This window comes from Corapipo altera, unplaced genomic scaffold, assembly GCF_003945725.1.
Source record: "Corapipo altera isolate COAL_440 unplaced genomic scaffold, ASM394572v1 59, whole genome shotgun sequence".
Classification (NCBI taxonomy): domain Eukaryota; kingdom Metazoa; phylum Chordata; class Aves; order Passeriformes; family Pipridae; genus Corapipo; species Corapipo altera.
The window spans coordinates 6,622,670-6,648,690 of record NW_020884917.1 but is presented as its reverse complement, the minus strand read 5'-3'; the positions used below and the strand labels follow the sequence as shown (position 1 = coordinate 6,648,690).

The window sequence follows — 26,021 nt, the reverse complement described above, 5'->3', positions numbered from 1 at the left end:
ACTTAGCTTGCCTAAATCCACATGTAATCTTCAGGAACACGCAGAATTCAAAAATTTCAATATTTCCCCTGACTGGAAAACAAGGCCTGGTTCTGCATCTGCCAATATATTTTGCCTCGTATCTTCATAGGATCCCATGAAGTACAAGCAAGAAACCTCTCTACTACGATTTATCATGATCTGAGTTTGTTGTTATCCTGCTTGATCCCCTAGATCTTTCACTAAAAAGAGGAAAAACAAATTTAAAATCTATAGAAACTGATAAAGTTTCTAAGTGGGAATAGTGTGCAGAGCTAGATGTCAAGCCGATGGGGTTCCTTAACCTATTTTTACCTAATTGCAAAAGAGTGTCATTTTACATGGTCTAAAATATTTTTAGTTTTAATAGCAATAAAAATCATAATACTGCTGCAAAGCTATAGAAGAGCCCTTAAAATTTTCCTTAGAATTCACTGCACCCACTGTATGGTTTCAAGGATAGGTTTGTTTTTCCTTCTTAGTCAACTGTAGTTCAGCTTCTTCCCTTAGCTCTATTCTGGTCCTGTTGCAAAGGAGTATCTCAGCTAACCCTAAACTGGCCCTCATCTCAGGATGTTTGTAGTTTCCTTTATCAGAGTAGCATAGAATCATAGAATATGCTGAGTTGTAAGGGACCCATCAGGATCACCGAGTCCAGCTCCTGGCTACAGTGTAAATATGTGAAACATGGATTGTTCTTTTTTCTTTTTTTCAGCCCTGAAGGAAATCATTATTGTATAATATTTCCCTTTCAATCATCTACTTTCCTCAATTAAATTATGCAGCTTCAAGTCACTGGCTAGAGCAATGGTATGCCCATACTAGAAAAGGAAGGGAAGGATAAACAAATAAAACCTTTCTAAAAATCGTGCAAATACTACAAACAACCTCCTGCTGCCAAAATCCATCAACTGTTATAATGCTCCCCGTCAACAAAGCAGACCCCAGCTCCACCTGCTACTCTTCTTCTATTTGCCCATAGGTGGCACCAGTCATGTCCATAACACCTGAATCTGTGTCTGCCGATATCCCTATAGACTTCGACTGTAGCTTCCCACATGGTTTCTCCCTTGCTGCCGGTGCAGGTGTTAATCACAAACTTTAAAATATGCAGAAGCACCTCCAGACAACCTAAGCATGAAATAAACTCTCCCTCTATCTGCTAATTCATACACCGCTATCCAAGCGTACAGCTATGTCCTCAAATGGTAGGGCCAAATAGTGGCTAATATCAGTCTAAATCGTACTTCTCAGTAAAGGTGGCTTTAAAAATGTTAGGGTATACTTAATATTGTTCTTGTAGAGCTGCCTCTGCTGAAGAGAAGTAGCAAACTCAGTATCCCAAGGAAAGCAACATCGACTCATAGTTCACTGAAGTACACCTAAAATTAGACACAATGCAGCATTGAATATATAGGTCAAGAAATATTCTAAATATAAACCACTATATATGTATAATACCCTGACACATTCACAAAGGCTGAAGAAGTATAATTCATTCCTGTTCAACTTCACTTTTCAGTTGGTTTGTTTAAATGATTAGTTATCATGCAACTTACTTTTCTCATAAAAAAGGATGTTTTAACACATTTCAACTCTGTAAACTACCATTTTCACATGAATTAGTGTGAGTTTTATTGCTGTATTTTCCCAACTTATTAAAAGTGCAATACTTCACAAATAAAACTGCAGGATGGATTTATTATTTACAGTCTTAATCCTAGACTTCATATCTACTTAATATGTGTAAAGTGTTTAGTTTTCCAATGTAGTCCAGCTGCATCACTGGAATCAAACTTCTAATTGCCTCTTTGGGGTTTAAAACCATTAGAGTTGTGCTTTTATGTTCTCTTTTGTTTTGCTTGAATCACTTTTTCAGATCTATGAAGTACAGCTGGCACAACAAAAGTTTGATCAATGCTTAACCAATGCAGTGTATGTTTCTTCTAGATACATAAAACACAGGTAAAAAATATTAATCTATGAAAATTGTTTTCATCAGCTACTTATTCTTGTAATTTAAATCAGTTTCAGTCTTGAGGTACATGATTTGGCCTGGGATTTTCCAGTCTGGGTTTTTTAACAGCTTCTTGTAATGTGTACATCTGACATATTAAAATGAATGATAGTCTGATGTGAAGTTTCAGTTGATGGGACAGATTTTTTTTTCTCATACTGTGATACTTGAATAAAATTATCCTAGTACTACAGGAGTTAGCATAGGAAAAAGCCTATACAAACAGTCTTTATTTTCTTACCAATTTAGTCTCCTTTCATGCGTTATTGACAATGATGCTTTTGGACCATATACTCAAATCCTTCAGGCCTCAAAGTCATACTTTGGACATACGTGAAATCACCAAACCCCTGCCAAGAAATTGAAAACTTAAACCATTTTTGTTTGGCAATATGAACTGGTCTTTAAGTTCTGGAGTAGATTAACCTGGTAGACAATTAATTCTTGATCTCTCAGACTGATTTAGGCACCTTCTCTACCTAAAATCTAACACTTCTGGAATTGTTGGTGGTTCTGAAGGTGTTCTTCAGTATGAACCAAGAATTCAGATTCTAGCCTTCAGGTAATATTTATTACACTATACCTTTTAAAATCAAAAGTAAAGTAAAGTAGAAAAAAGGGAACATGTCAGTACATACATTTTTGATGATAGATTTTCTGAATAATGTAACATAGAAATATTGTAGGTATACTAACAGAAAAGTGCAGAACCAGTTTAAACATGGTATTGCCAGAGGTCATATTTTTCAAGTTTCACAATATTTCGTGCTTGTCTCTGAAAGTTCGGTTTAACTGATTTAAATTATTTAAAGCATTTAATTAATTTAATTTAATTAATTTAATTTAAATTAAATATTTTAATTAATTAAAGGATTTAAATTATTACATTAGCCTCAGAAGCAAGACCACAAATAAAATAGACAATACTTGTCAACAAATTTGAAGCCACTGTTAGGAATTTAGACCCTGTATTCCTACATTCTATTCATGTCATATGTAGTCCATCACATAACCCTGTGTGGTTCTGGAACATGATTTGTAATCCTGTCAAAGGCTTACATGCCTTTGTCAGGCATATGAACTGTCCATACAACACAGCAGAAAGCCTCTCGCAGCCACACTAATGTGTAAAGGAATGAACCCACCTTTACAGGAGTCATAGCTAGAGTGGTGAGCTAAGCAGACTTTCTACTGCCTACGCAGTAGGTTTGGTCCTACTGCATGTACAAGACAGAGTTTTTTTGTGGAAGCAAGCATAAAGACACAGTCTCTAGTAGTTATAAGATGGGTCTCCTAGACACTCTTCAGTTAGGTATTATAAACATGTCTATTGGAACAGAACTTGCATCAAAACAAAAATGTGATTGACTGAAAACATGAAGGGAAACAGCTATAGCTATAGTAGATTTGCCTTGTCTCATTAGGGTGGAGGCTATCATACCATCCAGAGCAAGAGTGATTTTTCTAGGCAATATTCAAGTTTCTTCTTTCTGTCTTAATTAACTTAATTATGAGATTCAGGTTTCTGGAGTTTATATGCATATTTAGAAGTCAAGACTCACATTCTGCTTATGCTTTGAAACAAATAGTTAAAATCCCTAGAAATGTCAAGCCTTTCTCACTGTACCTTTTGCAATACAATGAAGATATTTTGCTTATCCAAACATAGCCATAGAAGTAGTTAATACTTACTAGAATGATTTTGCGTCTCTCTTGTATCCTGTCATCATAAATGGATGTAGCGAGAACATACTCACAAGTGAAGTATATCTCATCTTTTTTTATAAAACAAAGGATACACACAAGGTAAGCACAATGATCATTCAAGGAAAGACACCATTTACCAATGCCACTAAACTAAGAGAAAGTCCTCAAGTATGTTCTGAGATATTCACTTTCAATATGTATATTAAATAGACAACTTTTTATTTGACAATCCAACAGATATTTCTGACAATTCTTCTATACTGTATACCGAGTGAAACTCTTCTTCCAGATTATTCCTTGAATTAAAGCTCTCACTCTGTTCATATAACTCTGGAAGACCTGACTCTATTGGCACTAGTAGTAACCTTCCTGAAATACCTTAGTGATTGAAAAAGTGATTCTGGCATGATTTGGCAGATCTCAAAGAGTTTTCCAAAAACTGATAACTTTTTAAATTTTTACTGAATTTAAGCACAGTTAATTTAAGAGCATCATGTTCAACCAGCTTAAGCATGGTTGTTCCTGTTCTCAACTGATTGTTGATGGCTCAGACCTGTCAGCTTCACACAGCAAATACCGTGGATTGCTTATCCCTTTCTACCACTTAGGTCATAATAGCTCACCTGAGAACAGTCCTCAGACATTCTGAAAACGTATTGAGAGGTCTTCTTGCATCATTTACTACCTAGACAACAAAAAAAACCCCCACCATAACTAATTAGTAAACCTGTTCTTTCTTGAAAGTCAATAGGCCTTAGGCTCCTATATTCCTACTAGTCTTGAGAGTGTTAAGGAAAATTCCCAGTCTGACCATTCACAAGACTCTCTGGCAGTCACACTCCCAATGCCAGAGCCTTTATATGGGGACCTGCACCAGATGTATTCCTCAACAGAAAGCTGGATTTTGAAAGTGTAGGTCCATGCTATGAATCCTTCTCTATCAGATCTGCCTCAAGAAGAGGTTTTCTGTACCCTCCTAAGAACCTCACATGTGGAAAATTCTCATCGACAGAGGTTAATGTCCGCAAAGGAGACAGAGGAGTTCTACCAGAGTAATTTTGTTCCTGAGCAAAGGGAGAGCTCACTGGGAACATGTAGTGAAAATCTCTAAAATAACTGGAGGATGCAGCCTCCTTATATCCTAGTTTTTCCCAGTCACATAATGTCCTCTTCCTTTCCTCATTGGCTAAAGTACTCAGAGGGTACAGACTTCCCAAAAATGCTTATTTCATACAAAGAGGCAGTTCTTTCTCTCTATTCTTAAACAGCTATTTCCTTTTCACACTATTCTTATACAAGTTACTATTGAGTTTTTAAGTCAAAACAGCTATTTTTTTATTAAACAACTTTTACTTTTCTCACTATTCTTCGGCAAGTTATTATTGAAGAGCTATTTTTATTCTTTACCCACAAATAGCCAATTTCCTTATCTACAAACCATTATTTTGTTTCTCATCAACAACCATCTTTTTGCCCACAAATAACTGTTTACGCAGCTTGTTTGTAAAGACACATTCATCTTGTTCTTGTCACTCCCATTCCCACTGCTTCCCTGTCAAAGGCTGCAGTCTCTCCACTGTGAAAATACTTGTGTGTTTATATTCAAGACTACATTTTAAAATTTCCTTTTAACAAAATATTTTACATAAATTAAAGGATATTATTACTACAGTGAAGAGCTGCAACCAGGATAGAAAGAAAATTTCCTAAAATGATTTTGCGAACAAATATTTTATAAAGTAGCATTTGAAACTAAATTATTTAGAGCCTTGTAATGTTCAATAACCAGCAATGTGGGCTTCTCTCACACTCAGACCTCATTCTACCATCACATCCCAGCATGGGATGATGGAGCTAGGAAATGAAATGCTGTTGTCTCTCTGACATGTCTCATCCTCTTTATAAAAATATCCTTATCCCATCTAGCTCTTGCTATCATACTGAGACATAGGCCAATTCAAGCTTTTGCAAAACAGTTCCCTAGTTTTGACTGTACAGATTACAATGTGAAAAACAAACTTCAGCAATAGAATTGCAGGCACAACTGCAATTTGGATGATGGGAGGTGTATGTGAAGCTTAGCTCATCCTTCTAACACAACATTCAGGTAGGGTAGCTGCGCTACATTCCATAATGTGTTATTTTAAAGTAAATTATTTTCCTTTCACAGCACTGTGAATATTTGCAGCCACTACAGGAAACAGAGTAATGGAGGGCTTGTTAATTTATTTTACCAGTGGGATATGATGGTTCCTCAGCACTTCTCTCTTTGAAGAAAGAGGCATGAAGGAAAGATGTACTGTATGTCTTTCAAACTGTCTTTCTATCATCATTGAAATTAGATATTTATTTAAAGACATACAGCATCATTTGTAATACTGCACTATCTGGAACTGCTGCTTTAGTCACATGTAATACAGGAAACAAGATGTACAAAGCAGGAGGGAAGATATGTGTTCAACTGTACTTGGCCTGATACCTCTTGACTCTCACAAGAGGCCAGAGTGGCAGGTTCTGGAGGCTTAGAGTGAAATGCTTAACCCTCAGAAATGCTTTATGGAGGTTCATGCTCCATATACCTTCCCATTTAAACCACTGCTAAGCTTTTTTCACTCATAGCCATCATCAAAAAAGACAAGACAGTTTAACCTCCATTCTTGTACTGATCTAAACATCTGTGATGCAACAACTGCCAAAGAAGATCTTTAAAGTCCATGGTAACCATAATTATCTTTCACTAACTAGGAACTAACTAGGAAATTAATTACCACAGGGTGCCAAAAGACCACCAGATGGTTCTCTGAAACCCTTTTGTCAAACTTACAGTATGATTTGGATGAAGTTGCAAACCTTGTGTTATTAAGCCTCTTTCTGACATTATGAGTATTTCTGGACCCCTCAAGCTTTTTATCCCCTGCACATGACACCCATGCATAGGATGGCATACTCAGCCATGGCAGTCGGGTTAAGACACACTGGCATGACCCGGAGAGAAAGCATACCTCAACCTGAGCTCCTTGAAATGACAATCTCCTCCTTTTATTTTGTCATGGTCTCTGCTCCCCACAGAAAATTCATATGATGGATGAGAAGGGAAACCACAAGGCTCTACTGCATATGCATGAGAACGAGACCTAATTACAAGAAAGAGAGGTGGAATTTGGTTGTGTAAGACCTACAAGAGAAACACATGAGCCTTAACTTTTCATTCTCTTGTCTGTGAGCTGTCTTTGCATTTGAATACCTTTTGGTGCTGTGGTTGAAAGAAAATTTCTTGGGGGCGAAAGAAGATTTACCCTTTGCTGAAAGTCCCCTGGTTAAGTCTGCTGTTGCTAGGGAAATCTGTGCAGCCTTTCCTTTGGTCAAGGGCTGAACCCTGTAGTCTTAATCTTTAATTAGACTTCCCTTAAACCCTCCATAAGGCTTGCCACTGGAAGGCTTCTCCATAGTGTGAGGAAGATGCTTGTGTAAGTAAAACCTTTAAAAGAATCTCTTCAGAAGTGCTCAGGCTGAGAGAGCTGCCAGGACATAAAAAGCACTCTGTCTTGGCTTCACAATAACAGGGTTTTCTGCAGGACACCGTGGAGTGGCCACCAACTAATGTAATTTCAGCTTTGCCCTTTTTGTCTCCCTGACATTGCCTGGGTTCACGGCATTCGCAGCCATGGAAATTTTATACAAGACAGAAGAAAAAAAGAAGGGCTGATTTAATAAATCTTTTCACAAACAGACCCCTTGCTCTCTTCAACCCAGCTAGGTACCCATATGCAAGGAGCCTGCCCGTCAGTTAAAGGGACATCATGCACTGGACACAGATATGAAGTATTATGCCTTGCCGTCAAGCAGCGTGTACTACATGAGGGTAAATGCCAACATAACACAGTGCTATAGTACCAGGCCAGGGCTGCCTCATATACATACATACATACATGTCCAAAATTACTTTTACCTGAGCTAGATTTTTAAAGATTGAGAAAGGGTGCAGATAGAGAACTCAATGGGAATTGGATATTGAAAGCAGCAGTGAAAAACAATTTGCCTCTATTGGTCCTGAATATGTTTGAAAATACAGTTTTGAAAATAATGTTTCAAGCATAATAACTTCGGTGAAAGTAAGTTTGATTATTTGGTTCTACAAATTGCTTTATTTTTGCCTGAGATGACATTAATGCACAACAAATTTTATTTTTGCTCATATTTTCTCCTAATTTTTTACGATGCAATTGAGTATGACAGAATTTTTGAAAAATATTCTTATGAAAGAATGACTGTAAAACATATATCTTCATATATTTTTGTTGACTTAGGTCCAGTTTGCACCTCAATTTTACGAACTAATGAAGATATACCAGAGGAGACAGAGTTTGTACCTGTAAAGTGTACATTATCTTAAGTTCACTTCTGGAACAGTACAGAAATATACTTTATTGAAAGTATAACTGCAGCTGTACAACAGCTATAACAGTCCTAGTCAAATTTTTAAGCTTAGTAGAAAAAAAAGAGAAAAAAAAATAAAGACGAAGAAACCAAGTGACCTTGCTATGATGTAGCAGAGGAGCTAGGGAAACCTGCTACAAGTCTTGAATTCCACTGTGATGGACAATATTCATTTCAGTTTACCACAACAGCCGTAAAAATGTCAAAGTGGCACCAAATGGCTGAAATCCAATCGAAGCTTTTGCATAAGGACCCAGTGAACCTACAGAGGACTGTTTTGAGGCTAGCCTCTGCTTCCCCCCCATTCCCAGTAATCTTGAAGAGGACACAATCAGTCCCACTGGGGGAAGACTGAAGATTTCCTCCAGCTGAAAGAAAGCAAAGTAAAGTACCCCGAAGAGGTACCAGGACTTCCTCCATTGACCCACAGGAAGATTAGCTCTGCTCTGACAGCCTGAGAGGAGCACTGGTAAACAACCTACAGATATTTTGGCATCTGGTATTACCTGACAGACAGACACATCCTCTTCAATGCTCTCTCAAACCTCACTAAAACCTGGGACAATAGCTGCCTAGTCATACCAAGTTCAATTATGCAGAGCAGAGGGACTGTTTAGATGTGTATAAAGAGGCATTCTCACAAGGGTGTCCAAGGAGGAAAAGACAATAGCACAGCGACCTGGAAAGCTAATCATTTATCCCAGGCTTTTAATGGAGTCTACTCAGTTTGACCTCTCAGCATTACTAATTGATTAGAGGATGTAACTTGTAAGATGGCAAATATCCCTGTCCCATCAATCACACAGCAAGGAGGCTCCTTACATCTTCCCTTCAGCACCTGTATCAGGAAATCTGCAGGAACTGCCCTCCCTTGAAGATCTGTGTTCAGAACCATCAACAGGTTTTGTGGTTGCAGTGACTCATTGAAGGAAGTAAATTAATGGGGAAAACAGCCAAAAAAAGTCATTAAAAAGGAAAAGAAAAAAAATGAAACCCAGCAGTCTTAGTACCTTAAACTACATATCTGCACTCCACTCTCCTAACAAAAGACACGATGAGCTTTGCGCGCGCACATGCATACGGTCTTGCTAATTCTATGCTTTTTTGCCTCATCTGGCAGCCACTTTCTGGTCCAGCAAACACTAACATCTAATGAGACAAACTTCCCATTTTCAGACTAATCAGTTGGCTGCACTAATTGCAAATGCAAATATGCAAATTTATATTAATTAATTACTCTGCTAATTAGTTCTGTGGTCTTTTTAGGGTAATAAATCATTGTGCAGTGGAAAGGAAACACGTCCTGTCCCATTTCACTCCACATCAAAATTTAATGTACTCATTGAAGAAAATATATAAAACCCCCCTGATTCTGACAGCCCTGACTCTACTGAAGAGTTCCTTACAGAAAGGTATGATCATAAGAAGTCTTTCACATCTCCAGCAAATGCCATCAATAAATTGCCTGTTAGCAATTTAATTATCAGATTATGAGCTCCAGGACAAGCTAGTTTGCTGTGCTGCAGGCTGTGACTCCGAGCTCTGTAGATGATACATTTTGCAGCAAATGCTGTTTATACATACATGAAAGATAATCTGGAGAAAAACATTCACTTTGCTCTACCTGAATGTTCTGCTAAGGCTTACACTCAAATCCCAGGAAGCTGGATTTGCTAAAACCATCATAACTATATACACTTCATTTCACATTTGAATGGGTTGTTCAAGGAAAGTAGTTGAAGAAGAAACTGCTTGCAGAGCCTTTCACTGGTCTTGAATTTTGCTTTGTCTCTGATCAATGGCGAACTTTTAATTCCCCATATGGCACCATCTCTGCCTTGCAATCCTCACCTCCCAGCATACCCTAGGAATAGGGAGGGTCACTGCACTGCCCCTCCACTAGTGTTTTGTCCAGTCTCAGATGATCTGTGGTCTTCCTTCCCTACAACAACATCTGGAAAGTTCAGCGAGTTCCCTGTACCGACTTAATGCTGCAGCAATGGGATGCAGGGAATCCCACTCATGGAGGCTTAGGTACCAAAGCCCGTCGGGTTGTGATGGTTAGTGTGCCAGGTGGCAGACTTATTCTACATCTTCCTTTTTTTAGAACAGGAAAAAAACATCACTACAGCATAACAGACCAAACAGCATCTGACTGTGGAAATAGAATCACTGAATCTCTTCAACATATAAAGCTACACCAACTACCAGCAATGCTATGGTATGCAGCTCATCACAGGCAACCTAGGAGCCAAAGACTCACCAAAGAGGTTTAAAAAGGCATTAAGCAAAGTGCATCCTCTTATCTCACTCACATTCAGGCTAACTAGAAACCTCCCACAGCTCTCAGGTTTCTTCATCCTTCATTTGCTTATTTTTCTCTGTTACATACTATTGTTTCCACAAATGTGAAACATTTACAGAGCATTTTCTAGAGAGTTTGAACATATCTTGAGTTAATCTGCCTTACAGAGATAGGCTGGAAACCAGCCAAAGATGCTATAAAAGTCAACAGAACACTTCTAGTATCTCAGAGATTCAGACATTTCACATATAAAAAGTCTTCCACAATTAAAAAAAATAAAGAAGAAAAAGCATTAGCAAATGTTTTGCTTTATGCTTTAAATTATTTGGTTTAAATTGAAACAATAAATCAGATTTACAGGTAATTAAATTCTAAGGGCCTTTATCATTCTAGGTTTAACCACAATTTGAACTGTATATTTTTCTCACAGTTTGAAACCCTAGGATACTTCAGGATACTTCTTTTTATTTACTGTGCTTTCCAATCTAAACACTGGAATAAAATACTGTTAAACTGATAACCTGAAGTGCTGTGATTTAGGCCATGAGAAACAAAGGGAAAATTAAAAAAGTAAAACTATTTAAATAGAAAAAGCAGTTTAAGGAACAGTCAAAGAAAAAATTTATTTTTCAAAACATTACCATTTTTGCTTGAAATAATTAAAATATTTATTTAAAAGCAAATCACCTTTGATCTTTCTAGGTCTGCAGGATCCTGGAGTCACACTGTTTGTTAGAGTGCAGGCCTTTCCACCTGCTGAGAGTTTTGCCTGATATTTAAAAAACAAAACCACTTCTGCTTTTTTTGTTGTTGATTGTTGTTTTGGGGTTTCTTTTGGGAGGAGGAGTGGAGTGTGTGGGGTTTTTTTTTTCAGTTTTTGGTTTGTTTTTTTTAAACCCTACAAGGTTTCAGAGATTAGTATGTAAAGATTTTAACAAAACTCGACAGGTGCCTCTTAATGGATAGATACGAGATGGTAATAGAACTTTGTTCTGATTGTAGTGCACTTCAAAGAGTTACATTTAAATTGTAATTGTATTGGGGCATGAGATATAACTTAAGATATTTGACGAAGTCAATAGATCCTTTGATGGATTAGCTTTAATTAGAAAGATTCAACAAGAACATGCATATTTTGCAAATTGCAGTAGGTGTGAACAAAAATATCTTTTTTTCTTTGTCTTTTTTTTTATTGTGTTCAGAATACTTACATATATTCAGAAAAAAAGTGATTGTTAATAAAAATTCCATTATGATAGTCTATGTTTATACCCTTTCAGTTACTTCTGGCTGATATTCATTGTCTTGTCAGGGCTGTGAAATTAAGACTTTTCTTAACATATAGAACAGCAAGATCCATTTGGTATCCAAGGTGAAACCTAGATGAGTGTTCAGATTGACAGTGTTTTCACCCTTGCAATTAGCTATTCACACAAATGGGTGTTTAGTTTGCAATTACGCTTGGAATATGGCACCTCTTCATACAGAAAGCATCATTCACATGTCAACATTTTCATTTTTGTTTTTTTACTGGCAAGTAAACCAGTGTGCTTGCTATTGAGTTTGGTTATCATTTTGATATATACTTTTCATTATTTGTTAGTATTTTATTTTTTTAAAAAATTACCATAAGCAAAGCATGAACAAATGCTATCATGATGCTCCTTTCATTTGCCCTGCTCTGAAGGAGGACCTCACCTGCCTACAGTCATTCTGCTGCTTCCAGGTAAATGCTTTCCACAGACAGATTGTTGGGGCACTGCTTTCCTGTATCTTTTTCTTTAAGGGTTAAAGATCATCCTCCCTCCCTTGCTGAGGGAAGGATGGGTCACCTCAGTACAAAGAACATGTACCACACCACTGAGCTTAATTTGCAGCCTTATCGTCAGTTGCACACTGACTCAGTAATGTCTGGAGGAAGGGCACAGAAGTAGGAAGCCTTATGGCAATATAGCAACAGTTGCCAAAAATTCATCAAGGATTCTGATGCGTTTTGAACAAGTCCTGTTCATTCTAAACTGAGGAATAAAAGACTCAGTGATGGAAGAGAAGGCAAAAGGACAGCTAAAACATCTCTGTTCTGCTAGAGCTAAGATGTGACTGATCTGCTCATACACATTAAGAGTTTTGAACAGAAAAAACCCAAAATCTTAAATGGACCATGTTCAATATGGACTTAGGCTAGAGAGCTCATTGCCACTAAAAGTAGATTTCCAATATGTATGTTTGCAAAGAGGAATTGATATGCATATCAGAGTTACCATAATTAATTATAATAATGCTTTTGGATTATGCTTCAGGGCTCACAGAATTCAGCAAATTATACACATTCGGATGAGGCTTAACAAAGGTAATCTCTTTTTAACCCTCATGTACAGATTTTTGGGGTCCCTCTTTATCAAAGGCTATTGACAAAAAATAAATAAGAGATAAAAACGATTTTAGATCTAAACAAACAAAAAAATTACTATGTTCTGTGGACTATGGATGGCTCTCTGAATTTTATTTAGTCTCTTTTCTTATTCTTTATAAGGCTAGAATAAAAAGGGAATGAAAAAAAGGATAAGGAAAACTTGATCACTCAAGTGATCAAGTAATAAAAGTGGTGTAATACACAAGGACTTTTGCATCAAACAAATTAATTAATATTGTTTATCTCTTTGGAAACAATTGCATTTACAATGGACAAGAGGATGACTATCAGTCTAGATTAAAATTAAGATTGCATATAAAATCACTGGAGGAAAAAAAGGAGAACAGACTAATGGTGGAGAAAAGGCACAGAGAAGCCCTAAAGGCGAACAGTAGAATAAGTAAGCATGGTAAATGCAAACCACCTAAGCAAAAAGCAAAAATAATGATTGGGGAAATAGCAGTAAAATGGGAAAATCATGTCTATACTGAAGCTCCATGTCTGCAGCTCTTTGCCTCCAGGTACTCCAAGTATAAGCACCCCTTTTCACCCAAGCGGTGAGATATCTAGTGAATCAAACTGAGACTTCTAGTCATCTTTTTTACAGGAGCAGAGTACTGCTTTCCTCTCTGCTCCAACATTGATGCAGTACCATCACCACAGCTCAGAGAGGGCATCTGCACAAGGAACCAGACTTGAGGTCAGGCCAGGGGAATACTGAGATATTCCTGAGTAACAGGGGGATCCCAGGGTTGGGACACCGTGGTTACAGCTGCCCAAGGCAGCAGCAACAAGCATGTCTAATGCAAATCAAGGTGTGAAGCAGATCAGAGCTTCAGGGATAGGGGCCTCCACTAGTGCAGGTCAGAAAAGTAGAACTAAACCACCACAACCCTACTGAAGATAAAAAGGTCTGGCTTCCTCTCTTTTACTGTATTTCAAAGTCCTTTGCTCAGTTTGGGGGGGATACTTCATTACACCACATTGAGGCAGAAATACTGAACCTGCGATGTAACAGGTTAAAATGAAGTTGAGGCTGCTAGGCACCTTGAAATAGTTAAAGAGAAACCAAAATTAGAGAATTCTTCCAATGAGTTATCACAAAATTTCCATGTTTGTTTTTAATCCCAGCCATGATGAAATGTTGCTATATACTCCCTTACAGTATTTTCAACTGAAAAACTGCATTTAAATTTCAGAAGTGGAATTTTTTTCACTTTGATGTACAAAGTAGGGAAAACCAGATAATTGCCAGAAACTTAAAACAGAGAAATGCCTATTTCTCCAGCAACACCAAGTATTGTTGGAGTTTTCCTCAGGAGGAAGCATCCCCTGCAAGACCGCCTTTCTGCCTTGGCTACATCTTGTGATACAGCAGGATGGTCATTCAGAAGTAGGGTCACATTGTGCCCTAGAAAATGTGTTGCGGCCACAGAACAAAAGCCATGAAAAAGAATTGGTCTCCACACCACAGCTCCAATGAACCAATGTGTCTTCTAGGACAGGACACATTGGTGTTTAAATGACCAGAGAAATATACAGTTTGAAACAGCTCAATGAACAGATTGTTCCTGTTGGGATTATTGACCCCACAAAGTAATGGTTTTGATTTTCTGAGAAGATAGTCAATAGATTTCATTAATGATGAAACATACCCAAGAAAATTCTGATTTGTTATAACAGCTTTATCATGAGAAAATTGTTCTGGCAGAGGATGTCCAAACAGCTCCGGTCCTGACCCTGCAAAGACTTACAGTGGAATTCAACTTATCTAACATCAGCCACCAAAAAGTTGGCTGTTCTAAGCAGGTTGTCTCGGATGCACACAGAGTTAGTGGAAAGTAGCAGAAGGTGATTCATTGAACTTAGTTTAGACACCCCAGGAGAAACTGTTCCCTCCTTTTCCCCTTCTCTAAAAGAAAACTTAGACAGTTGGCTTTCAGTCTAGCAGCTACTGAGTAGCAAATTGAGGGTAGGTGACTCCTTGCCAAGCTTCACTTGTACATACAAGGTTGTTATTCAATGCCCATCTAACATAGTGCTGGTGCCAAGCGAAATCCACCTGGACCTGAGCTCAGTGAAAAGCCCCTACCTTCATCGTTATTCCTAGAATAACCGTGGATGCATGTGTCTGCCTGTACAAAATGGAAATAATAATACTTTGGACTCCGTGAGATTAGGTGGCAAAGGTGGTGTTAGGTGGTGTTAAATATGTGCTGAGAGTACAAGGTTGCAATAGCCTAAAACTACAGGAATCTCTTTTCATTCCCTAACTGGAAAAAAATCTTATTGAAAATAGGAATGACAGATTTGGAGTGAATTTTTGATGGAATTTTAAAAGTCCCAGTGGTCTCATGTTGGCTCGATCACATTGCTTATAGTGTTTATTGCATCTCAAAAGCAAAGCCTTGAATCAAGCTGACTAATAAAAATAAATAAATAAATAAATAAATAAATAAATAAATGAAAGACCCATGGTCAATAAAAATTTCTAAAAAAAAAAATCAACTACTGCTTTGGGAGGATTCTTGAAGGTTTGAAAAGGTATTTTGGCGGAGAAATGGTTTGGGGTATTTTTGTTGTTAATTAACTGCTAATTTTTTGTTCCTATTTTAATTTTTCTTTGAACTAGCCTCTATTGTAAAGAGCAGAGAGCAAAATGGGTTTGTATGTAGTTCTTTAACATTCCCTACCTAGCTTACTTAGTGAAAAACTGAACAAAAATTCTGTCTTTTGGTTAAATATTTTTTCATCAGTTATTTTATTTTAATGTACCTTAATTATTTTTCTTTTTCAGCATTTTACTTATCCAGGATAAAATTTATCTTTATGCAGTAACACAATAGCAACTATGAAGGTTAAGTCTGTCACTGATCCTTAAATCACTTTTCCTATATAAAGCACGCAAATTCACCTTTTCTTCTGCAAGAACAAGATACATTTGTCATATTTGACTCTAGCTTTACACAAACCGAGGTTAAATAAAGCATTAGCACACAAGATGTGACCAAGACAAAAGTTTTTGACCATACACTACAATTTAAACATCTGACTTACATGAAAATTAATTATTCAGTTTCTCTGGAATAGAAGAGGAAGCACAGTTGGGTCTGGATGGAATTTATCAGACTGTGAACTAGCTGTGCTGTAAATAGAGAAAGCTAGGCTGGGCTGCAGAGGAACAGTAAAATGTTTATGCTTTGCTGAATTACCTATAGAACATCCATAGGCAGCAGTGTCACTGACCTTTTATTTTTCTGCCCTGCCTTCATCTATCCCCTTCTAGCTTACACCACCATTGCCCCAGATCAGTAGCATTACTCTTGCCTCAATCTATCCCCAGTAAGATATTTGAAAAGGCAATTAGCCCACCTGGAAAAAAAACATAAAAGTGAAAAATATATTTGTGCCTAAGAGATAAAAACATTATGTTTGTACTTGGGACCTGGACACACCAGGCTCTCACATGCTTCTCTAGCTGCCTGACTACCCTTTTTTTGAATCACTTGTGGATATAATCACTTGCAGATATAAATTGGGTTATGTGCATGTGGTAGCAGTGTGCATGGAATTCACAGCAATATTCACAGCATCCACCTCTGGGAACTGATCCCTTATGGTTGCAGTCAGGAACATATGTTTTAAGTACATAGTCTGAATAGAAGTTTCATTATTTTCCTTTGAAGTTGAAAAAGAAATTTTTTTCAATCAATGATCATCTCATCACTTAGAATTTAGAATTAGGTCGATAGGAAGGGCACATGTGTGTGTGGGTTAGATCCAGACTCACCATGGGAACTTGAGAGATAGCTCCTCCATTAAACACCCAGTGAACCAGCAGCAACTAAATCTTAATTTCAGTTCATACAGTGCTGTAAGATATTTATTTGCCATGTACTGTAAGAAGTGCAAAGTAACTTTCACAAGTACTAAAAGTAAAAATGGATTTCTCTTGCACAACTTGGATAAGAAGTCCTTGGTGCTCTGAGTATTTTTTCCAGACACAGATGGGATTTTGCCATTTTAATAGTTTTTGTTCCATAATACTACTTTTATGCATAAACAATTTTTAACTTTTCTTCAAGGTCTCCATGGATTAAACAGTCCCTAAGTACACATTGACAGCACGGAATGTTATGGACCCTTAACATTTAAAATTGGAGGAGAGGGAGCTTGTGTGTGTATATTTATCTCCTTGCTCCCTATCTTTCACAAACTGTAAGTTTTAATGGCGGTTAACACTAGACCACAGTATTTCTAAATTAACAATATCCCTGCAAATTCTAATTGGTATTCTAATTAGTTTGACAATTCTACTAATTAAGAACATTAAACTTTTTAACAAAGGCTATCTTTTTTTTGTTGTGTTTGGTAAAATGGAATTGAGGGTATAAGGGAGCCTGAACTGTTACTGCAGAGAATTGCTGATGATTAAAAAAACACCCATATTTGGGGAGCATGTAGAAACATTTAGAAATGGCAGTTAAATAAGAAGAATTGGCTCTCTGAATTATAGGATATTGTAAATTATAGAGAAATGGATTTAAAAAGTGAAAACTGCAAATCCACAATACATGGTTGAAAGAGGTTTGCTTTTTGGAAATAATGATTTAACCCAGGTGCAATAGGGATTTCAATACACTAGGCAAACTGAGACATTCCTTTGTTTGAAGAAAGATCACTTTTCTAAATTTTCTTTCCTTTCAATATGAAACAAAAGTGAAGAAATGTGTTCTATGATGTAAAATTTTCAGTAAATATTTGTTGCATATCAATAATTTTAAAAAGAAATTCCTCTGGTTTTGATTTTATGTATTATACGATTTTCAAAAAAAGCATCCTTTTAGATCCCTTTGAAATTACTTAAAGATATTAATTTTCCTAAATATCTTGTTCTCAGAATGAAATTTCATTGTAGTGTACTTAATACACAAAGTTTTATGCCAAAAAATATACACAATCTTCTGAGAGAAAATAATTTTCTGGTTTTCTGGTTTGGTTTTTTTTGACACTTTATGCTACAATGTCAAACTGCAAATATCTTCCTCATAATGAAGATTTCTGTTTCTACAGGTGTAAGAGCACTTGCACAGAGTCTATGCAAAAAAACTCATTAACGTTAGCTTGTGTCGCAGGAACCAAATGAATAAAAAACTGAATAGAAGGCAATATTTACTCCAAACCCCACCAACGTGAGCCTCAGAGATTTCACTCTTCCAACACCCAGCCTTCAAGACATAGCGCAGAAACTCTGAATGTCTCAGGATTTGGCCCCATGCTGTAATGCCAAGTGTATTTCCTCCATTGCCTCACCATATCATTACTGCACTGTCTGTATTCACACTGTTCCAGTTACCATCTGCTGACATCAGCTGTCTTCAAAATTCATAGCAAAGTACCCTTTTGAGATAAATTTTACCTAGATGGAATTACATAGCAAGATATCTTACAGGTCCAAATGCAGAATGTAGAAGCCTGTGTGTCTCTCTAGGAAGAAAGTGCACTTCAAATTTCAACCTAAGTCATGCATAAAATTCCTGAATACAAGAATGAAGCCCTGAACATACTATTCTTCAGAACGCATGCCTTTGAACACCTTATAAAGTGCATTTTTTTCTCTCCTACTAACACTGCTGTAATAAGAATTGAACTACAAGAAATATTTCTCCAAAAATAGAAAATGAATTAAAGATGATCTGAAAGAAACCAAAATAAGGCCAGATATATAAGATACATACTGACTTACATTACTAACAATACCTTGGGAAAAAAAAATAATTCCTAACTTGCAAAAAACATAAGTGTATTCAGTGGCGTTTCTGCTGACCACTGACAGTTTCAGCATTTTGCAAACTATACCCTGTCAGGATTCGGGCTCAGCAAGCCACACTTCCTTCTTAGGAAAGGGAATTTGACCAGAAAGGAAGGCTTTTTGCCAAAGTTCTAGGCGCATTCTGGCCATGATTCTTTTGAACTATTTGGAGCTTCAAACCAGTCCTCAGCCAGCCAAAGGACTGAAATGAAAGCTCCAGGCTGCCAAAAGATATTATTCAATTTCTTTTGCACACCCTGTAAGGTAAGACAACTTGGCATAGTGGTTACCTTCAAAACCAACACTGTATATTCAGACTGGGGCATGAAGCACTAATTTTCATGATGACTGGTGGACAAGGAAGCTGGCAAGCTCTAGGGTTTACACAACTCCTTGAAGATTACCTAGATGTAAGACATGGTAATTAAAGAAACTACTGTTTACTTCATCTTTTACTTGAATACATGATAACCTCACCTCTCTTTAAAGTAGATCACAACTTTATGTTAATTTTGGCAAACTTGACTGTTTAGACAATGCTGTTTTTGAGGAAGTGTCAGCATATCTTATAAAAAAATCTATGCAGATGTAAGCAAAATCCCCTCTTGAGCTCTATTTGTTTAGTTATATACTTGAATAGATGGGAACCATCAATTTCTTCTTAATTCTCTTCTATGTTTGGCTAAGAATCTAAGAAATTTATAGCTTACAATATCAATGTGTCCACTTGTCCAGCAAATTTGGTGAAAAACACATTGAAATGGGTTTTTACAAAGATGAGAAACATCAGTTACTCTAAAAGTAGATCTGCAGCTAGAAGTAATAGAATTGTTCATTCATCACTGAAAAAACCTGGGTTTTAAATACCAGTTTTCCAAAATGATTTTGGGAAAATATCGTTACAACCCTATCTGCATCCAGCATCATTTTACAGCTGAGATGTAAGCTTTCTCGGAAGCTTGGGGATTGAATCCAGAAAACAGTTTTATAAAATCCTGTTCTATTTGCAGTTAAATTCCACCACCAAATCTCCAGGACTATCAGAGGAAAATTGATCCTCTGGGTAAAAGGTCGCAAATGACCCAGCTCCCACACGCAGCTGTGACAAAGTTTGTGTCTGACGCAAAATGGGATGGTCAAGATCCTCCAAAGCATATTGCTGTCCATCTTCCACTGTGTTCAAATCAGCGCAAGAAGCAAGAAGACGAGATGATTCAGTAACTGTACATTTCATTCAATCTGCTTTTGAAAAATAATTTCTAGAATGTTTATCAAATAGACATTGGGCTTTTGATTACTCCTAATATTTGTATTGAGCATTTTGAATCAGTGGATAAAGTTCGGGATTGGTGCTGTAAGATCCTTATGCCTCCCTTTTCCTCCTAAAAAGTAGCATTTCCCTGCTTCATAGCACTGTCATGAAGATAAACATTTAATTCTGGCACTAGATTAGGTTTGTTTATTTTGCTTTTGCTTTTTTTACCCTAAGTTACCTTTCTTTTCGATAAGGAAAGATCTTCAGTAAGGCTTTTAAGTACATACATTTTATACATGCTGCAGATGCTATTTGGCGATTACGGATGCTAGGAGCAGTCAAAAGTGTAACACAGATTTCAAAATATAAGGGAGGCCATAGTTCATTAACAGGTTGGGATACCTGATTGCACAGCTTTTCTACTTTTTGAATGAAAATTTAGTTATCTTCATCAGACCAGTATCTCAGGAAGAGCCCTGTGCTAGGAGGGTTATAAATTCAGATAATAGAAAGCAAACCAAAGGGAGCATATATTTCCATTATAATAAGCTTGAGTCATCCTGTTCCACACTTAAAATTATTACATAAAAACAAGAACTTCACCTGAGTTGTGCTGATGGAAATGGCAAGTTCCCCTCATAAAGCAGTCCATAGTCCATGGCAGCATACTGGGCACACAGAGAGGCAGAAGAAAGCTGGGTCTTCCCAGGCAGGGAGGGACACACATCACTTTAGTCCCATGGTATGCTAGCTGCACACAGGATAGGCAGCTGGCATGCAACATGCAAATGGCACTTTGATCTGTTCTTTTTTCCCAGCAGCTCCTTTTGTAGGGGCACAGTCCTGCCTTACCTGAAAGTCCCAGTTCTGACCAGTCTGAAACTCACTGGGGTTTGAAGACCAGAGTCCCTGCCCAAGATAATATCCTCTATGTAAAACAAAACAAAACAAAACAAAACAATTTAAATAAATAAATGAATAACACACACACACACACACACACACACAAGAAAACACCAAAACAAACAAAACCCAAACCAACCAACCAACCAAAAAACCAAAAACATACACAAAAAAACTGCCGAACACCTCCTCCTGAGCATTATACTCAGCAGGAAACCGGAGCCACTGTTTTTCCTCACTGTTACCCTTCTATTTGCCGCTTGTGGTCTGGCTTTGAAATTTAGGATGCACTAGACACACATTTTGCACTAGTCTTGCTCCCGAGGTGGCAGCTACCCAGATGTTTGGGCTGTGCATACAGGTGCTATGAAAGGAAGGCAAACTCGCATCAGATCATGAGTGTGGAAGAGGGAGTCTGGCACAGCAGAACTGTCACTATGACTAAGATGCAGCGGCGTCCAGTGCGTACATTTGAAAGCTGAAAAGAAAAAGGTTCAGCTAACTTCTCCTTCCAAACAATGTCCTAATGCGCATGAAGTCCCATTGCTCCCAGTGAACAACCAAAATTACCATACTTCAAAATGTTTCTGAGTTGTTTAATTTGATGCGGTTTTCCTGTTTCAGCAAAACAGGATGATATGGGCCAGTTAGAAGAGGGTGGGAGAGGATAATGAAAAAAATGCAAAAAAAAATTAAAAAAAGAAAAGAAGAGAAAAAAGAAAAAGTGTAGAGACATTCACAGGGGCTCTGATGATAGCATATAGAAGTTACTTGAAAGAATCCCATTGATTGCAGTGCACTTTGGGTCAGTCCCCCTGATGCACCATGGAGATTGTGCAGTTCTTTGAACTCAGTATTGTTTCAGTGAATCTACTAATGACTCAATTTTATTTCAATGAATCTATTAACATTTGGTTGTGTTAAATGTACTATAATAATATTGCACTGGAAATATATTGACTTTTAATATAAAACTATACAGTCTGGGCACAGGAAAAAATTTGCAATAAGGATTCAGTAACATATTGGGTGCTGTGCACCCATTCTATGGAGTGCATTTTACTGTATTATGTGTATTATTCTTCACATGCATTCACAGTAGACAGCAAAGCAGCAGTTATTGGGTATGCTGTGAATGCATATTAACAGCAGTACACATTTGCATATCACGGATCCATAATACAAAATGCATAGTAAAATCCTTATGAAAAGTTATTATGCATGCACAGTAGAGGCTTTTTAAACCTTGATATCTCAGCTATTTTGTTTCTCCACTATTTATTTGAAAATATTAAAAAGGTCAAATGATGGATTAAGAATCTGCAAAAATGTAATGTTACTGCTACAGAGGGAATTCTTCAACAGAAACTAATTCATTTTGGGTTTTAATAGCGGTAGGAAAGCCATTCAAGAATGCATTTGAGTACTTTTAAAAAAATAACCAACTACTTCAATAAGAAAAATTATGGAGAAAATATTTTTGTAAAAGTGTATTTTGGAGGCTGGGTGATATAACTGAAAATTTTGTTGGCACTTCCCTTAACACAGGACCAGTACAATGTCAACCTTTCCTTCAAATTCTCGAAGTATTTTTAGTAAGCATTGAAATGGAGTTTGGTTACTCAGGACTTTTCATATTCAGATTAAGATTTTTCAGAATATAATTCTTAATACATAAATTTCTATTGACAATAATGGGATTCTACCCTCTCCTCTGTTACAGAGATTGCAATATTTGTGATAAAATGAAGCAAATGTTATGAATAGTACAGCACTTGCTCCTTTGGGACAGTTTCCTTTTAAGTTTTAAAATCTTTGTCACTTCAAATAGATTTTCCTTAAAAAATAAAAATTAAAAAAAAAAAGGAAAAAAAAAGCCAGCTCTCTGTAAAGAATGAATGATCTGATATGTCACACTTCTTAAAAACAAACAAACAAGGTTTAGGGTGAAGGCTTTTTTTTTTTTTAATGAAAGTCTCTAAAATCATTAAGTGTCATTTGTACATCACATTCATGTAGTTGTACGAAACAACTCTCCACACAGACCTGTTTTTCTGCTGCTGCCGCCTTATTTTTTGTTCCCTTTTCTAATAAAAAAATATCCAAATTTAAATGAAATATCCAGATTTAAATGAAACTTTGTGGGGAAAAAAAGAATGGATTGGGGCTGAGAACATTAATGCCAAGCTTGGACCCAGTGTGAATTAATGGAGATGAATTATAAACCCTTAAAAAACAGGATTTATAATGGAAATGCTGACATAGGCCCATAACAATAGCAGCTCTGCCAGGGATTATTTTAATACTAAAAGCATAGTCCACCACTTACTATTTTAAAATAGAGCTTAGTCCCAAAAAAGCAATGAAAGCAAACTTAAAAAAATGTTTCTAAGATGACACATCATTTCCCCTGTAATTCTCTTGATACTTCCACTTCTTAAATAAATTTAAAAAAAAACACGAACCCCAAACAAAGCAAGGTGGAGTGGAGTTTGGCATAAACTCCACAGGAGAACTGAGATGAGAGTCTTTTTCAGCTTCATTTAACAGTGTTTTGCCTGTGGAAAGAGACAAAAGGGTTAAAGGTAAAAAAGCAGGGAGTACGGGAGAGGCAGCTGACAGGAGAAACAAGGGCATAAAGAAAGGAGCAGCCGGGGATGAAAAGGGAAGAGTTGGGGGAGAGTTTTAGGAGGAGGAAGAGCAGGTTTCCAAAGGGAATAACTCAGTTTCTAAAGAGATTTTGAGGAAACATTCACAAAAAGGCCGGGCAGACAGAGAAAATTTGGCAGGGGGCAAACTCTTGGAGCATCCAAAGTTACACCTGATGAGCAGGTGCACCCCAGTCACATTACAATGTGTCAGAGCAGGACAGGGACCAGCGAGCCCTGCCACATGCTTTTGAAAAAAAGTCACCATTTGTTAAATCTTCATTTTGTATATCCAGTTTTCCACAAATGCTTCTTTTCTTTTGGCAATGTCAAAAACCACCAAGAGATGGGAGGGGAGGATTTCTTACTGACGGCGAGAGATTTGCTCACATTGTCCTGTACTCTGGGGCAACAAGCTGCACTCAAAAAGTCCCCACACCCCAAAAATCACTCCCAGCAGCGTCACAAAAAAACCATTTTTTGTGACTGTGTTATGCGTAATAGCACCAGTATTACTTCCCCGTTTCTGCCTGTCTTTTCTTGTCTTTTCTTTTTTCTCCCTGGGTACCAGGTGTGCTGGAGGGACTCAGATCAGTACAAGACAGCACTTCTCATATAAACAGTACTGTATTAACAACCACAGGGCAGTTGTACCTGTAAGCAGGGATAGCACCAAATGTTGGCATCTCTATTCATGCAGCTAGGCTGCTAAAAAGAAGCAACTACAGTGGAAATGCACCTACTGTATCTGAAATGCTGGTGCGGATTTTTTTCTTTTTTTTTTTTTATCAGTCTAACCTTCTGTGTTGATACATGAATGCTGGTACCCACTTAGAGGGATGCCAGATGATCAGTGCAGAATGAAGGTCCCAGGAGAAAGGCTCACGTGGTTTTCTCTGCCCTGTGACGTCACTAGCAGATGGCATGGGTACCAGCTCTGGCAGTTGGCATCAATGTCACTTTTTAGAGATCAATGAGATAGTGCAGATATACACAGATCTAGACTCCAGGAGACGATGCGACATTCAGACTGAAAAGATTTGGAAGGCAAAAAATGAAAACTGATTGTTGAATGAAATAAAAAGCTAAGGTAATACAAATAAAGATATATTTCAGTTGGTGCTGGGTGTGCATGCAAGTGTTTAAAATACAGTATCATTGTCTTGTATTTTATGTGTGCTATTTACTGTCTAATAACTCCTCCTAACATTTTATTCTTCTGATGCAATTGCAAACTTTCATTGCTTCTATGTAATATTGTGTGTAGACAATACTGATAGAGTTAGTCTTTGACCGGGGTTTTTGTTTAGTTTTTTCTGTTAAAAAAAGTCCCTGCATTTGCTTTGCTTGTCTCTTTGAAGACCACGGGATCCAAGCTTTTATTGCTCCCAAACTACAAACAAACAAACAAACAAAAAAAAAAAAAAAAAAAAAAAAAAAAGGCAAAATAACTGGGAAAAGGAAATTATTTTTCCATTCCAGACTGGATTCTGAGCACACGTGCAGAATTGCAGTCAGAATCTACAGACTGCTCCTGTCAGCTAAGAGCTGGAGGAAGACATCTGAGCCTCGCAGAACATAAGCACTGCTATAACGTGCAGGGAATTTTTCACCTCCCCCCCCCAGTTGATGGGGAAGGAAAAATAAAGGAGAAAAGAAAAAGAGAAAAAGCAAATAAGTTGATTCTAACTAAACAGATAATATCAATTAGAATTTTTGCTTGGAAAAGGGGAAAAAAATGGCAGGGGGATTTTATTTCCTAACTCTAATCCAAATACATTTAAGGTTAGATAATTCTGATTTTTGTGTTAATATGAAATAAGTAATATGTAATTTTAATACAAAACATTAAAAAACTGCTTTGTTTTTCATTATGTTACAAGCTGAGTGATCGTGGGAGATGTTCTATTATTTTTTTCTTCTCACCCACTGCAACTTACTGGAGTTTAATATCTTGATACATAAAGGAAGAAACATGGAGGGGAAAAAAACCACAACTTTGAAATATAAGTCAAAAAGTGATTTTAAAATATTTACTCTCAGGTAATAGAAATATGGCACTTTGAATTTTAAGGCTGCACTTGCTCTGCTAATTTTTCCACCCAGGGGAATTTGGATTAATGAAATTTCTATATTGCTTTATTGTGTTTTGCATTTCTTTGAATTCCATCATGGTGAGATTTAGAAGGGGTTGTTTAAAAATAAAACAAATGGGAAGGGAGCTAACTGTATATTTTAAATATTGATTTCCTCTATATTTATCTGTGAGAAATGTGTCTTTTTAGTTGTAAGGTCCAATTTTCGGAGTGATTTTAGAATTCTTAACAGCTTTTATGTTTTATAAAGTGGTCATTTGCAACTGGCATTTTATGCAAGAAATATAGATTGTGCATTTATATACACACACACTCTCATGTACAGAGAGCGCACACGCAGACACAAAAAAGCTGCATGAGGCTGTGTGTGTGAGTCGGGAAACTTTAAAAATGGAAATATTTAAACATTG

General features: G+C 37.0%; 1 protein-coding gene across 1 annotated transcript in view; it reads left to right on the top strand.

The window, feature by feature from the left end:
- The first annotated feature begins 24,404 nt into the window (after positions 1-24,404).
- Positions 24,405-26,021, top strand: part of NEUROD6 (neuronal differentiation 6) — a 3,613-nt gene continuing 1,996 nt past the window's right edge. Inside the window, exon 1 of the mRNA XM_027656036.1 lies at positions 24,405-24,605. The gene's annotated coding sequence lies outside the window, so the exon portion shown is untranslated. The remainder of the gene's footprint in view (positions 24,606-26,021) is intronic.